Genomic DNA, 12,197 nt, shown 5'->3' on the forward strand with positions numbered 1-12,197 from the left:
TGGGTATTTTGAATACATTTCCAAATTCGGGAAAATATTAGGCCTATATATTATATATTTTTTTTTACCAAATGCGCATGGCAGAAAATACTAAAGACACCAAAGGACAGTGCTGCGGCTCTACACTACAGGATTGGGGATTCAAAGGCAGGTACGTAGACTTTTATGCCGTTTTACGTGCGATCGGGCTGAAACTAAATAGAGTCTTAATTCAATAATGAGAGACTAGTAGAAAGTTTAACAAGCTTTAACGATACAACAAATTCATTTTGGCGTATGACTCCATGATATGATGACGCTCTCCTGAGATGATGAGAGGGCGTCGTCAGTGAAGAATAGGATAGGAAATCCCTCATAGGGAATTCTTCAATCAGGAGTCATGACGATGGTGGTGGTCAGGGGAGGATGTGGGGCGAAAACAACTGCTTCAGCGATGATGATGAGCAACTGAGAATGACACATGGCACATACGCAGCACGTAGCAAACAGAGTAAAACATGGACCCTGATATACTACGCTGATTAGGTGATTGGGATCAGCTGGAGAGGAATAGCTTGGGCTGATTGGTTATTGCCACATGTGTGGTAAACTGTGAATGGATGAGGAGACAGCATCAGTGAAAGGGGGCGAGCCTAACAATGAATAGGTTGAGGCCACGTCTCGTCATAGACGCTGGTTTAGCTGGCTCAGCCTGGCTGGGGGCGTGGTCAGGGTGGGGCAAAAACCCCCGTTCTATCCATTCAGCAAAGTTATAATTTAGCTGATAGCCCAGCCCAGGCAGACACGATCGGGGATTTAACCACCGCAGTAAACGCACATCTGAGCAGACGTCTTGTGTTCTGCTCTACAACCCCCAAACCTGTAGTTTAGAGCCGCAGCACCGTCTTTTGGTGAGTCAGCCCATGAGATATATGGGCGGTTTTACCCCACTCGCGCGCTAGCCATTTAACATTTTGTGGACGTTCCCAGACATGCGGACTGTCTCTATGGGTTATACAACCTCAAAGAAAGGGGGCGGGCACTGTGATATGACCTGAACTGGGCGTTAGCTGCTAAGTACAGTAGTCTTCATTATTGAAAATAGTCCAAGACATTATTAAATATGAGTTCATTATACATGTAGATTTCATGGGTGTATAGAGTTTTAGGATAACTGGTAGAGGGTGTAGTAGGGTGACAGCTCTTGGGAGGAAGCTGCCTAGGTAATAGGTAGTTCCGGACTTAATAGAGCAGTACCGTCACGCAGAGGAAAGTTTTTGAAGCAGAAGATTGCCTGGGTGCACACAGGACCAATAGCATTCAGGCTTCCGACTGGTCTGGAATCTCCTAGAGTTTTGAGAGGTTATTCCAGACCGGAAAAGTCTGGGAATTTGAATTGAATTTCAACCTGGCCATAATGCCCCTTCTAAAATCCACTACCCGCAAGGCCAGTTAGGCATGTCCTGTTTTCAACTGGCCGTTGTGCCCTTAAAGGAACACTCTGCCCACTTTCAACCAGCTTTGTATCATTAGAAGATCAGTAGTATATCAGAAAACTGTAAACGGTTTTGAAGTCTGTCATTTAATTTGACAGTTATTGAGTGTTAAAGTGTGGACCAGTGACATCACTGGTCCACACTAACTCAAATTAATAACTCATTAACTCAAATCAACTGTCAATAACTGTCAAACTAGATGAATGATGAATAGTTTGACAGTTATTGAGAGTTTATTTGAGTTAATGAGTTATTAATTTGAGTTAGTGTGGACCAGTGATGTCACTGGTCCACACTTTAACACTCAATAACTGTCAAATTAAATGACATACTTCAAAACCGTTTACAGTTTTCTGATATACTACTGATGTTCTAATGATACAAAGCTGGTTGAAAATGGGCGGAGTGTTCCTTTAAAAGAAAGTTGTGGAAATTTGTTTCCTTTAGGGGACATGTGTAATTTGTAGCTACAGAAAATAACCTGGGCTACACTTACGTTATCGTGTTACTGGACATGTCATTAACTTTGCAGTCTGAGCCATCTTACATAATGCACTGTATCGCACAGCAGCACTTCATTTTCCTATAAGGATATTTATTTTGTTGAGGAAAAACAACTGAGAAAGGATTTTAACTCATTGAGTGCCAAGGACGAGTATGTTCGTCAATTCAGATACTAACGTAGAGTGCCAAGGACGAGTATGTTCATCAATTGCGTTTTTTGACGGTGGGACGTGGATCAAAGCCTCATGCATCTCCTGTACAAATATTGGAGCTATTGAAGGTGTATAACCTATTTTATGGACCCATTAGGTGGCGACAGTGCTCTCCAGATTAGAGAAAGTTGAGGAAAAACAGCAGAAAAAGCCGTGATGAAAGAGAAACCGATGCATGAGCCAGAGCGGCACAGATTGCTCTGGCTGGAGCCAACGTTAGCTGCGAACAGCAGCCAATCCGCTCCCACAACTGAGCCCCTCTGTCTCTGCTGCATAGTTTCTCCACACGATTAGCCGCCAGAAAATAAAACCAAAGCCAAACCATTCTCATGAGAATGGTTTGGCTTTTCAGTGTCGCGCTGGGAGCCGGCGCACAAGGCGGAGCGCTCCGAAAATAGACTGGGTGCAGCGCACTTTGAAACGCGCAGCAGAAAGCCTAGAATCGGACGCAGCTTCATCCCAGCTCACAACCGAAACCCCAGAAACGCAGACGAACTCAGCGAGCCCGATCCAGACTCCCCCGACGAGCGGCCGCCATCCGAACGTGGATCCGCAGGCAGCAGAGCCTGCCATAGCAGGCAGCAGAGACTCGCCTGACACACGCAGCAGAGCCAGCAGAGCCACCAGAGACACTCCCACGGAGGAGGAGTTTGGAGTTGAGGGGGGTGGGGGTGCTGTTTATTGAAGGAAATTACTGTTCAGATGTTTCAGGTCAGAAAATATTAGCTTCAGAGTCAGTGATTTGCTTGAAATGCTTCATTTCACAAAAGGCTGATTATCTCAGCTCCTATCTTCTCCGGCTGATAACTAAAGAACGGAAAATGATATCAATAAACTTTTTTTTGCTGATGATAGAAGAGAGTCTCATCGTTCTTTGGGCGTGTTCGGTGTTTACATAGTAATATCACACAATATTCTGTGGGCCTCGAGAAATCACTGAAAACGCTCTGAAACTCTGGCACTGGGAGCGTCCGTTCTCCAAAAGTGGCTGGCACTCAATGAGTTAAAAGAAAGTTGTGGAAATTTGTTTCCTTTAGGGGACATGTGTAATTTGTAGCTACAGAAAATAACCTGGGCTACACTTACGTTATCGTGTTACTGGACATGTCACTAACTTTGCAGTCTGAGCCATCTTACATAATGCACTGTATCGCACAGCAGCACTTCATTTTCCTATAAGGATATTTATTTTGTTGAGGAAAAACAACTGAGAAAGGATTTTAATAAGCGTTGGTTTTGGCCTTGGTGCCCCAATAAGTTTGTATATTTCAAAAGCCAAAGTGGCCTTGCCCTAAAAATGACTTAATTCCAGGCCTACCACATAGTAAAGTTAAATATTGCATCTTATTTTCTCCTGCTTGAGGGATTTATATTGAAGTCAAATTGGCCAATCAGAAAGGGTTGGTAAGCTTTTGAATAGGATGTGCTAATAGACGCATTGCATGGTGGTAAAGCCACGGAAATTGTCTAGAACCGGCTTACACGGAAGCACAAATACCCATAATCATTGACACCAAAATTGCACTGCGCTCCTTGATTGTTACTGACACACGGCCTACAGGCTCCCTAAGTGCACAGTGGTTCAACAAAATGCCAAAAACGTGACGAAACCGGAGAAAAATGCCACCGCAAAACCACCATCGTGATGTGCCATCACAAAAATAGAGCCCTTGTGTCAGCTAGTCCAACTTCTGCCTTTTTTTTTTTAGCTCCTTTGATCCAGCGAAAGCTGCTCTTTTCCAGCAACATCCTCAACATTCCTTCAGTTCAGCCACAGTCCTCTTCACTGAGCAGATCACTGGGCCAGCCAGGGGTCAGTGCTCAAGGGCACAGTGCTTATTGAGGGAGGGGAGAGTATTACTCATCCCACTTTCTCCAATCACATCTTTCCCCCTGCCGGTCCCGGGATTGGAACCGGGAACCTTCAGGCCACAAGTGGCCTTCTCGGACAGTTGGGGGTGTGGAGCACCAAACACTCATCATCAGCTTTATTTGAACGGGTATGCTGCCGAGCTGCAGCGATTAATCGATTGATCCATTAGTTGTCAACTATAAAATGAATCACCAACTTAAAAAAATATATATATATATGTATATATAATCAATCATTTTGAGTAAATCTTTTAGAGAAAAAAAATGGCAAAAATTCTTTGATTCCAGCTTAAATGTGAATATTTTCTGATTTCCTCACTCCTGTATGACAGTAAACTGAATAACTTTGGGCTTGTGGACAAAACAAGACGTTTGAGGTCATCTCGGGCTTTGGAAGTGAAACACTTAACATCTTCCACCATGTGGATTAATGATTAATCTCGATTAATCGAGAAAATGATTGATAGATTGATCGACAAAGAAGATAATTGTCAGTTGCAGCCCTATAGTATGCTGATTTTACAGTCTCTAAATGTCTTTGTAGAGAGTGCATGTGTGTTGCTGGCTCTCATTCAAACGTCTCACATCATGAGCAGACTGCCCCTGAAGGGGGTGTTACAGTATCGCTCTTTTCTGGACTGAAGGTGTTGCATTGCACCCAGGCAGTTCCACAGCAGTTTACAAAGCCTGTGCTTCCCCAAGATGTCATCCATGTTAGTTTTGGGAGGTTCTCCGCGGCTCCTGTCCTTGAACCTTTTTACTGATCTGACTGCAGCTTTAGGGCCATATTTTGAACCGGAATATAAATAAACTGCAATAAACTGGAATTTTTGAAATAAATAAATAATAATAATTAGGTCTACTTTCGATTTTGTTAATTAGGCCTACTTTCATCAATTTCAGCCAAACTATGGAAAATTCTGCAATATTCCATGTTTTAGGTTGATTCAAAAATTGTCAAAGTTTTGCGGAAATCATGTGGCCCTACAGTTTGACGCTGCTGTTGTAAGAAAGCTGAGAGATCTGTTTGCATGTTGTTGCATCAGAGCGTGACGCATGTTCTTTCTGAATGTATGGTTTTGAGAAGGCCATTAACGAGGACTCCTCATCACTAATGACAGATCACACATGCTCTTTGTAATTGAAAGAAGGGGAAGGGATTAGAGGCAGCGTTTCCTCTACCAGGTGGCCGCTGTGGCTTCCAGGGGAACTACAGCTTGTGTGAGGTGTCTTTTGACCCTGTGAAATTGCAGGAGTTCATTCTGCTCAAATGATAAATCTTTATGAGTAACTTGAGATGGCTGCTTTTTGAAAATGTCTTCTCTGATGTTAAGTTGAAATGGATCCCTCCCCCCTTCCTCCCCCCTCCCTCCCCCATCACAGCAGCCACTTTTCTGCTTCACGATACATTTCCCATGAATGTATAAAAAGTGCCCTGCCATTTTGCCAGCTTGATCATTGTTTTCTGTTTATTAATAAAAAAATAAAATAAAGACATCACAGAAATACAGTGCAGAACAAACACAAAAGCAACAACCCCCCAAAAGAAAAAGAAAATAAAGGGGAAAAAATGGTGAATGAGGAAGGTTACATACAAATGATCAGATATCATAAGTTACACGGCAATGACAACAAGACACAGTTAGCTCGACAAAACGTCAATCATTACACTTTCCAAGCAGGCTGACAATTAGGTTGCCAGATTTGATGAAATACCCCTTCTCGGTTTGAGATAGTGAATCGAATTCTCTCGTAAAACACTTTTCCTAATTCCTTGAGCCACAAATGTTGGACACTTCTCCGATTTCAAGGACTGGAGAGCAGCAGTTTTCTGGCTAGCAGAGTGGATAGAGAGATGGCCTGGGCCCAGGCGCGGACTGCATAATCGGGCACGTCGGGCAAATGCCCGGTGGCCTGGCCTGGCCTGGCCTGCAAAAAAAAAAATAATAATAATAATTTTGGTGCCCGCAGTCAGGCCACTCACTGAACAGCAGGCCAGGCACTGCCTACTGGTTTACTAGTGGGTTTATTACTTTATTCAGGGTTAAAATTGGACTCGGCCCAAATTGGGCTTCAAACGGCCCAAATCTGGCTTCAAACGACCCAAATCTGGCTTCAAACGACCCAAATTGGGCTTCAAACACAAATACGTTGTGTAGCTCTTTCTTGACAATTATTGGAATTTAATGCTAATCACACCTGGAATGAATAGGGATGGGTTTCGTTTCGTACAATATTTTTCCGATACCGATGCTAAAACAATACTTTAAAAATGTAAAGCGGATTTAAAGTGGAAAAAATTGGAACAGTCCAAACGATAGTGCTAGTGAAGGTGCGTGCGGTGCCGGTTTCAGAGTACCGCAGGGCGGATATTTCACTCAGCAGCTAGGGCATGGCACCTAAATGAGGTCTACCTAAATCTGTGTTGCAGTAAGTACCGGTGGTACCGGGTTTCAATACGCAACCCTAGGAATTAATAATAGCTGTCATTTCTGATTGAAATTCAAGCCAAGAAAACGAAAAGGTTGTGTATATGTATCCAGATAAATATATCCTGTTGTTGGCTGTTGGTGGCCTTATCCCTGAAGGCCTCTCTGTGTTAATGGCTGTGCCTGCTAAAGCCCCAGGTTGACCCGTTAGAGACTTTAGTCTGTTACCAAACAAACAAACTCAATCCCCTAACCCCCCCCCCCCCCCCCGTTCCCCTCCCCTCCTCCACCAATCTTCCTGTCAGCCTGTTTACCGCTCGGCTGAAGCCAGGTAAAGCGCTGCGCGCGGGGGGGGGGGGGGGGGGGAGGGGTTTGCCTCACCTGTGTGGTTCAGTCCAACTGAAAGCATAACCTCTCCCCATTGGCCGGGGGCCTCGAAACAAACCCCGCCCTCCTCCAAACCCCCACGAGGTGAAACCCAACACCTGTGACATCACACACTTTAGACATTGGCTGCTCGCTGGCTTGGCCCCATTCACAGTCAGCGCTGCCTGCAGGGCTTTTTCTCTCCCAGGAGAGATCTCTGAGCTCTGAGCCAGAAAAGGAGCTGAGATCCCCCCAGTCAGATCAATCAGGCAGCCCACACACTTCCAGAGCGTCCACCTGCCCGGCTAACCTGCCCGGCCCGGCTGCAGACCCTAACCCTAACCCCCCCCCCCCTCAGGCCCTGCCTGCGCTCATACCTACCGACATCTTTACGGGGGGGTTGTTTTATGGCTTTGTAGAGGAAAGGAATTGTTCTGCCTACTTTGGAGGCTTCTTACTGAGACAGCGAAGGCAGCACAGCACACCGTCCCAAGGGATATCTTCTCTCTTTTCTCCATGGATCTGCATCTGGGGTGAGCACGTACTGTATTTACTCTTCAGCATCTTCTGAAGCTTCATGCCACCTTGGGCACATGCTTTTTGAGATATGTTGTTGTTGTTGTTGTTGTTGTTGTTTTTATTTCTATCCATTTTTGAAAGTGGTTTGCAAGCATCTATTTATGGCTTCACTGAAAATGAGCCCGTCTTTGGATTAGTTTTGTCTTTGCACAGTTGTGTTTTATTGTGGATTGCGCTCAACAACAAAAGACTCTGATGAGGCGTACGCGTTGCACACACACACACACACACACACACACACACACACACACACACACACACACACACACACACACACACACACACACACACACACACACACACACAGTCTAAAACATAACATAACATAAAGTCTAAAAGTACTTACCGACCTACCTTAAGTCACTTTTGGGGTATTTACAGTACATAGACTTACTTGCATCCCCTGTGGAGACGTAGCCTAACCATAAGCACTACTTGCCTAAATCTAACCCTAATGTTAACAACTGACCCCAAAATCAGCTTTTTACCGCCTGGGGACACTGCTTGTTGCACAAGCAGGTAGCAAGCGAGGGAGACGCAGAGGAATCTAAAGTGAGAATATGGAGAGAATATTGCAGGTTAAACCTGGCCTGCAGGAGTGAATAGTTGAGTGTGAGTATCTGCTCTCTCACATGGTTCTTATGTGATGCTTTCCTCCTACACACTTCACCCAGGAGCCACAACTCTTTCCTCTGCCCAACACAGAAGGACTTTCTAAACTCCCGTATAATCATTTCAATCGTTTACTGCAAAGCAGTATCCTCAACAAAGTGCTGGAGAACAAATCCAACAATACTTCACATGCATTTCACTTTTGTACATGAAGCTTTACTGTAACAAAACTCTTTTATTTCAATGTATATGAATCACTATCAATTGAAGGTTTTACGGGAATGAGTGAGTGTGTCAGTGTACAGTAATTATGTCAGGCAGGTCACTGCCTTTTGGTTTGGAGACTAGACAGGAACAGTCAGTAGAGCTTTGTCTTCAGACCTACAGACTGAGGAACAGTCAGTAGAGCTTTGTCTTCAGACATACAGACTGAGGAACAGTCAGTAGAGCGTTGTCTTCAGACATACAGACTGAGGAACAGTCAGTAGAGCTTTGTCTTCAGACCTACAGACTGAGGAACAGTCAGTAGAGCTTTGTCTTCAGACCTACAGACTGAGGAACAGTCAGTAGAGCTTTGTCTTCAGACCTACAGACTGAGGAACAGTCAGTAGAGCTTTGTCTTCAGACCTACATACTGAGGAACAGTCAGTAGAGCTTTGTCTTCAGACCTACAGACTGAGGAACAGTCAGTAGAGCTTTGTCTTCAGACCTACAGACTGAGGAACAGTCAGTAGAGCGTTGTCTTCAGACCTACAGACTGAGGAACAGTCAGTAGAGCGTTGTCTTCAGACCTACAGACTGAGGAACAGTCAGTAGAGCTTTGTCTTCAGACCTACAGACTGAGGAACAGTCAGTAGAGCTTTGTCTTCAGACCTACAGACTGAGGAACAGTCAGTAGAGCTTTGTCTTCAGACATACAGACTGAGGAACAGTCAGTAGAGCGTTGTCTTCAGACCTACAGACTGAGGAACAGTCAGTAGAGCTTTGTCTTCAGACCTACAGACTGAGGAACAGTCAGTAGAGCTTTGTCTTCAGACCTACAGACTGAGGAACAGTCAGTAGAGCGTTGTCTTCAGACCTACAGACTGAGGAACAGTCAGTAGAGTGTTGTCTTCAGACATACAGACTGAGGAACAGTCAGTAGGGCTTTGTCTTCAGACCTACAGACTGAGGAACAGTCAGTAGAGCTTTGTCTTCAGACATACAGACTGAGGAACAGTCAGTAGAGCGTTGTCTTCAGACATACAGACTGAGGAACAGTCAGTAGAGCGTTGTCTTCAGACCTACAGACTGAGGAACAGTCAGTAGAGTTTCGTCTTCAGACCTACAGACTGAGGAACAGTCAGTAGAGCTTTGTCTTCAGACCTACAGACTGAGGAACAGTCAGTAGAGCTTTGTCTTCAGACCTACAGACTGAGGAACAGTCAGTAGAGCTTTGTCTTCAGACCTACAGACTGAGGAACAGTCAGTAGAGCGTTGTCTTCAGACCTACAGACTGAGGAACAGTCAGTAGAGCTTTGTCTTCAGACCTACAGACTGAGGAACAGTCAGTAGAGCTTTGTCTTCAGACCTACAGACTGAGGAACAGTCAGTAGGGCTTTGTCTTCAGACCTACAGACTGAGGAACAGTCAGTAGAGCTTTGTCTTCAGACCTACAAACTGAGGAACAGTCAGTAGAGCTTTGCCTTCAGACCTACAGACTGAGGAACAGTCAGTAGAGCTTTGTCTTCAGACCTACAGACTGAGGAACAGTCAGTAGACCTACAGCGGCACTTTGGCACTTTTCCATTAAGGGTTAAAAGAAGTGGCTTGTGCCAAAATAAACTTTGGAAAAAGTGAACTGAAATGTATTTAGAGCTGAGAGTTTTCATTTTGCAGGGGGAAAAAAACATTCCAATGGCTCCTGATTACAAAGTCAGTTGATGTCTGATTTGTATTTTAGAATTGAATCTTTCAAAATGTCCCCCCATGGACTTTTGGTAATCAGTTTCATTTTAAAACCATGCAAGGAAATAGGTAATAGGAAACTTACAATTGCAAGTTGCCCCTTTCAAGTATCAGGCCATGTTGGCCTTCTCCTAACTCCCTGAAGACAACGGGACTTCCTAGTGTTCGTGTTGACATAAAACAACTGTATCCAGATAGAGGAGCACTTTGAGAAGTAGGCCAGATGCAGCACTGAAGAACAGGTCAACCTCCCCACGGTGCCTCAGTACACCTGAGCTGTGTTTTGGTGAGAAATCACCGGACGAGTCGTGCCTCTAACGTTGCTCAGCGGAGAACTGGCTACTCTTTGGGGAGCGCTTACATTTCAGCCGGCTAGGCTTACGTCTTTCAACCGCACTATTGTCAGCGGCTAATCCTCCACGCAGTCCTCCTCCCAGTCATTCAGTTAGAGAAGCCCGCGTCGACTTGGAGCTGCATGGCCTACATGTCAGTACAACTCATTCATTCAGTTAGAGAAGCCCGCGTTCGACTTGGAGCTGCATGTCCTACATGTCAGTACAACTCATTCATTCAGTTAGAGAAAGCCCGCGTTCGACTTGGAGCTGCATGGCCTACATGTCAGTACAACTCATTCATTCAGTTAGAGAAGCCCGCGTCGACTTGGAGCTGCATGGCCTACATGTCAGTACAACTCGTTCATTCAGTTAGAGAAGCCCGCGTCGACTTGGAGCTGCATGGCCTACATGTCAGTACAACTCGTTCATTCAGTTAGAGAAGCCCGCGTCGACTTGGAGCTGCATGGCCTACATGTCAGTACAACTCATTCATTCAGTTAGAGAAGCCCGCGTCGACTTGGAGCTGCATGGCCTACATGTCAGTACAACTCGTTCATTCAGTTAGAGAAGCCCGCGTCGACTTGGAGCTGCATGTCCTACATGTCAGTACAACTCATTCATTCAGTTAGAGAAGCCCGCGTGGACTTGGAGCTGCATGGCCTACATGTCAGTACAACTCATTCATTCAGTTAGAGAAAGCCCGGGTCGACTTGGAGCTGCATGGCCTACATGTCAGTACAACTCATTCATTCAGTTAGAGAAAGCCCGCGTCGACTTGGAGCTGCATGGCCTACATGTCAGTACAACTCCTTCATTCAGTTAGAGAATCCCGCGTCGACTTGGAGCTGCATGGCCTACATGTCAGTACAACTCATTCATTCAGTTAGAGAAGCCCGCGTCGACTTGGTGCCGGATGGCCTACATGTCAGTACAACTCCTTCATTCAGTTAGAGAAGCCCGCGTCGACTTGGAGCTGCATGGCCTACATGTCAGTACAACTCCTTCATTCAGTTAGAGAAGCCCGCGTCGACTTGGAGCTGCATGGCCTACATGTCAGTACAACTCCTTCATTCAGTTAGAGAAGCCCGCGTCGACTTGGAGCTGCATGGCCTACATGTCAGTACAACTCATTCATTCAGTTAGAGAAGCCCGCGTCGACTTGGAGCTGCATGGCCTACATGTCAGTACAACTCGTTCATTCAGTTAGAGAAGCCCACATGGACTTGGAGCTGCATGGCCTACATGTCAGTACAACTCGTTCTGTGGGATTGGCCACATGTTCCCTTTCACACCAAGGGTGTTTACACGCACCCCCAATGCTCCAATTACGGTAAATGATACGCTTAAGGCTTAAGGCCGTGTTTACTTTGTGTCTGAGGTGGTTTCTCTAATGACCCGGTTTACACAGATTCACTTGATAATCGGTGTGAACCTGGTCGAACACTTTCCCAAACAAAAAGACATGTAAAAGCATGAGGAAAGTAAGGTAGTTATAAGAGTTCCGTTGTCGATCTTAATGACGTGGTTTAAAACAAATAAAGTCGGACGAAAGCGTTCACATGCCGCAATAAATAACGATGGAGTGTTAACCAGGTTATGCTTACTCTGTGCCCTTATCCCAATTAATGTAATCGGATACAGGCGTTTATTACATGGCAATTTTGAATCGTTGCGGTATTGCCTTAATCAGATTAAGATGGAATGGTGAACGTGCGTGCGTGTGTGAACGTAATGACGAGAAATACAGGCGAATCACAGCAAAGTGGGCGGAGCAAATGAAGAGCTCAGGCATGAGAAAAGTCAAGCCGCCCTCCTACACCTCTACACCCTCCTACACCTCTACACCCTCCCGCCCTGCTGCCCCCT

At 45.3% G+C, this 12,197-nt stretch overlaps 1 protein-coding gene across 1 annotated transcript in view; it reads left to right on the top strand.

The window, feature by feature from the left end:
* Positions 1 to 7,094: 7,094 nt before the first annotated feature.
* The window catches only part of ptprfa (protein tyrosine phosphatase receptor type Fa), a 292,771-nt gene continuing 287,668 nt past the window's right edge, over positions 7,095 to 12,197 (top strand). Inside the window, exon 1 of the mRNA XM_083648251.1 lies at positions 7,095 to 7,391. The gene's annotated coding sequence lies outside the window, so the exon portion shown is untranslated. The remainder of the gene's footprint in view (positions 7,392 to 12,197) is intronic.

This window comes from Poromitra crassiceps (genome assembly GCF_964638095.1).
Source record: "Poromitra crassiceps genome assembly, chromosome: 12".
NCBI classification, from domain to species: domain Eukaryota; kingdom Metazoa; phylum Chordata; class Actinopteri; order Beryciformes; family Melamphaidae; genus Poromitra; species Poromitra crassiceps.